This window comes from Megascapheus bottae, chromosome 11 (genome assembly GCF_031878675.1).
Source record: "Megascapheus bottae isolate mThoBot1 chromosome 11, mThoBot2.hap1, whole genome shotgun sequence".
NCBI lineage: Eukaryota > Metazoa > Chordata > Mammalia > Rodentia > Geomyidae > Megascapheus > Megascapheus bottae.
The window spans coordinates 9,584,718-9,589,633 of NC_143519.1; positions in this window are offsets into that span (position 1 = coordinate 9,584,718).

Consider the following 4,916-nt stretch of genomic DNA (forward strand, 5'->3'; position numbering starts at 1 on the left):
TGGCCTAGTGGTTGAGTGCTTACCTAGCATGCACAAAGACCCAGGTTCGATTCCTCAGTACCACATACATAGAAAAAAGCCAAAAGTGGTGCTGAGGCTCAAGTGGTAGAGCTCTAGCCTTGAGAAAGTCCAAGGACAGTGCTCAGGCCCTGAGCTCAAGCCCAGGACTGGCAAAAAAAAGTAAGAAATATTTCCCCAAATGGGAACTTCTTACATGATTGTCTTTTATTCCTATTTTCTGTTTCTCACTAGCATGTACCCCAAGTCAGCCATCATAGGAGTGTGTAGTCCACACTTATTTTGTATTAAATTTTTTACACAAGAAGGAGGTTTAAAAAAAAACCCTACTGGAGCCGTGAGTTTAGCCTGGTGGTAGAGTGCTTGCCTAGCATGCACAAAGACCCAGGTTCAATTCCTGGGTACCAAATACATAGAAAAAAGTTGGAAGTGGTGCTGAGGCTCAAGTGGTAGAGCTCTGGCCTTGAAAAAATCCAAGGACAGTGCTCAGACCCTGAGCTCAAGGCCAGGATTGGCAAAGAACCAGCATTTAGTCAGTGATTCCCCAGGCTGGCACTGTGGTTCTTTCTGCATTGGCTGTTACCAGTACTCAAATCCAGTCTAATCTGAGTCATTCAAGAAGTGCAGGAACCCTCAAACATACCGACAGACTCTACTACCAGGATATAGACTACACCCAATCAAACCAAAGCAAACAGAATCTAGTCCCAGTTGAAATCAGAGTTCAGACCAAATCTCCCTGAGCACACTGATCCACCCGAACTTTCTCAGATAGTGATCCTGTTGACACAGGTACAAGGAGATAAGAAATGCTGACTGCAGCACGCCACCAGCAAACAGTTATAAAAGAAAAGTTTAGCAACCTCTGCCCAGCAGTAGTAAAAACAGTTCCTGGGAATGCACACCTTTCAGAGCTCCCCCGGGTGTAAGCACCAGGAGATAGCACTCAGAATTAGGTTGGAGAAAATAAATTTAGTCATTTTATTTGCTGGATGTGATGATCATGAAAATCAGATCTAAGCCCTCTGAATGTTTTGATCACCTCTTTGGTGACTCTACTTCTGTGGGACGTAAATATGACTTGGCAAATAACCAGTGCCAGGTAGTAATTAGCAAAAATATCTCATTTCTGTTCTGGCTGATGAAGTTTTCCCCTGTGACCCAGGATTATGAGGATGAAGGGCAAGGCTTTGTGATGAAGCTCTGGCCAGCTGTGGCTTTGGCTTGTCACCCCTTCCTCTGTTGCATGGAAGGCCTGTGGAGAGAACATGGTGGACTGGGGGGAAAAGTGGGGGGTAGTGTGCTCAACCTTGCATCGCCCTCAGGGGACTGCGATGAGGTCATGTGCCCTGACGTCTGATAGGCCGAGCATTATAGATTATGGCCATGACATTATAGACGCAAACCAGCACAGCAACAAAGTAGGGTTCTAAAGGATCTCAGTAGCCTTGCTTGCTCGCTTCTTCCATCTTGTTTCCCTAGCAATCAGGACTGTCACTTGTCTGGTGATTAAAGATGGAGGCAGGGAGAAGGCCATCAGGAATCACAGAACATTTTTTTTCTTGTGTCAGTACTAGGGCTTGAACTCAGGGCTTGGGTACTGTCCCTTAGCTTTTCTTCTTGAGGCTGGTACCCTACCACTTGAGTCAACACTTCCACTTCTGCTTTTGGTTGTTAATTGGAAAGAGAGTCTCATGAAACTTCCTTCCTGGCTTTGAGCCATAATCCTCTTATGTCAGCCTCCTGAGGAATCAGAATTACAGATGTAAGCTACCAGCACCCAGCTGGCATTCAGAAAATGGAAGGCTTTTTGAACAGAAAGACCAGATAAGCATGGTAGCCAGAGGCAAAGCAGGTCTCCCTGTGACTGCCTACAGGCTTCAAGGATGAGTCGAGCAAGTTAGCAAAACATGGAAGGAGAATGAGGCATGAAGCAGAGTAGCTGCTTGAGGATACAGCCAGTCTGAGGTCATCTGGCAGGAAACAAATGCCTGACGCGTCCTCCCCCTCCCTCTGCTCTGCCCCGCTTTGCAAATCTCCAAACACCATGATAGGCCACTGGAGACATTGACAAGATCTGGGCAGGTCTTAATGCTGACCTCAGCATTAAGGCTGACAGAGCCTCTTGGCCTGTGGAGAGAAGAATGGAGCTAACAGGTAATGAGCAGAACCTGAACATTGGACTTGCAGACTAAGACAGCTCTTCAGTGACTCATTCAACCAATATTTAATTTTCTACTTGTGAAGACCATCATGGGAAGAGTAGAGGATTCTAGGATGGTAGTATCTCCCATGTCCTGAAATCCTGACAGCCATGCCACAAGCAAATGGCAGTTTACTCCACCCCAAGCTGTCCAGAAGAACAAGTTTTCCCAAGGCCACAACTAGTAAGGAGCAGAAGTCAGATTGGGACGTGGCTCTTGTCTTCCTGCACTGCCCCTTGAAGCAACCCTTCCCTCAAGGACTAACTGGGGAGGCCTCAGGTGGGTCATGAGGAATCTCCACCCTCCCTTTCATAGCAGGAACAGTTGGGAACTGGAGCCCTCGTGAGATCAGAGAGAAGGAATTTCCCTTCTTAGAGCAAGGACTAAAATAACATCGAAAATGCTCTGAAGTGGGCAAAGATGCAAGGCCATCCGGTGTGGGGCCCTGGGGCCATACTAAGCCAGACAGGTCGACAGAGCCCCATCACAGGCTGACAGAAACAGGAAGGAATCCTCGTGCCCAGGAGGCGCCAGGCTGCAGGCCTTGGGGGCCACATGGGTCTGGGTGGCACAGGGAGCCCCTCAGGCAGAGCTGGGGTGCTTTCCTTGTGGGCTAGGGCTTGGGCTGACACAGAATGGAAATGCAGGGTGGGGAGTCTGGGGGGAAGGGCCTGGCATGGGGATGGAGAAAGGGAGCCGGGCCACCGCAGTACACTTCCTGAAACATCGGGACAGCTCTGCCGTGTGTGAGCCAGACAAGTGAGGACGTTTACTTATGGTGGTTCTTCAGGAACAGACCATCAGGCCTGCATGGGCTTCTCACGTGGGCCTCCCGGACCCACTGCCTCCAGCTCGCCTGGAGCTTGTTTAGAAAGGCTAATCCGCAGGGACTGTGAAAGAAGCCTCCTCAAACACAAGCCATGGTAGCCATGGTGGGCTGCAGTCAAGCTGTCCTCCAGCAGCTGCGCTGGGAGCTAGAGAACCACACCTCTACTCCTAGCTACTCAGGAGGCCTAGCCCTGAAGACCTCAGCTGAAGACAGTCCTGCAGATAAATCTAAGAAACTCCGATCTCCACCTAACCCAGCAAAAAAGCCAGAAGTGAAGGAGTGGCGCAAGTAGGATAGTGCCAGCCTTGAACATAAAAGCTAAGCAAGAGCTTTCGGCCCTGAGTTCAAGTCCCAGTACCAACACTGTGCATGTGCGCGCGCACACACACACACACACACACACACACACACACACACACACCCCACACACACGTGGATGGTATATGGGCAGCTGCCAGGATTTAAGGATGATCAGGGACTCCCCAGTGCAGTGAGGTTTTGTCAAAGCATGCTGCATGGACCGGTGGCTTCACTGGGCATTTGTTAGAAATGCAAAGTCAAATGTCCACTCTAGACAGACGGAGTTGGCGAGTCTGGGGACAGGGCTGCAGCCAGCTCTTCTCACAGCCACCTGGCCACTCTGAAGCACACCCACCCACGTTTGAGATCACTCCCAGGTGTGCATGCTCAGGAGCCCTGGCAGCAAAGAAGTCTAAGATGACACCCCAAGGGGGTGAGGAGGGAGGGTGACGGGTGGCATGGGGTGTAAGGGGCAGGGCCATGGCTTCGGGTCACCTCTTGTGAAGCTGCAGGGAGGGAGATAGAAGGCCAGAGGTGTTCTGCTGCTGCTCACGCTGTGGTGAGTGTGGCCCGCTCTCCGGTGGAGTCAGTGCGATGTGCCTAGATTCACTTGTTTTTACATTCTGTTCTTTCTATTTCATTTTTCTCACAGGAACCTTTGCTACAGTGAAAGGGCTGGGGGTGGCCAGGCACTGTAGCTCACGCCTGTAATCGGGAGGCTGAGATCTGAGGATTACGGTCCAAAGCCAGCTGGGTTAGAAAAGGCAGTTCTCCAACGAACTAGCAACACGCCAAAGTAGAGCTTATGGCTCAAGTGATAAAGTGCCCAGTCTTGAGCTAGAAGGGTAAGGGACAGCACCCAGGCCTTGCGTTCAAGCCCTCATGCAGGCATAAAAAGAAAAAGGGAAAGGAAAAGAGTTGGTGAGTCCATGCTGCTGCTGCCGCTCGAGTGAGAGCCCGGCAGGGAGGGTGATCCAGAGCATCCACCGTGGCACTGCGAGGTGTGGGGGAAACTTTGGTGGCAAGGCCAAACTCCCAACAGGGAGCCGCTGTCTCCCACATGCAAGGAGCAGGCCAGGGGAGGCCACCAGCCTCTGCTGTGCATGAGGAGGCAGGGCCAGGGCACAGGAAATGGAGGCCGCATCTCAACTGTGTTAGGCCGCAGAGCCTATACAGAGCCATATCTCAGCGAGTTCACCCCGAGGAAAACCGATGACTTTGGAAGATGGAATAGAATGTAGCTAAATATATGGGTTTTATCCTGAAGTGGACTTTGAAGTGTTTTCGAGAGGAAATGGTAAGGGCTTGAGTTTCCCAGTCCTGGTTCTCACTTTTGCTGGCACTGGAGCATTGCCAATGGTTTATTAAAGGAGTGTTTATGAAAGAGGCCACGCCCACTCCAGAGGAGAAGCGTGGGTCTTAGGCTTCCATCACAGAGAGGCTGAAGCTCCAAGAACGCCTCTGGCTGCCAGGAGAAGTCAGGACGGGGGGACGCTGACTTTATAGTCAACCAAGAGTATCGTAGTGACTTGACTTAATACCAGCATTTTGTTTCCCTTTTAGGA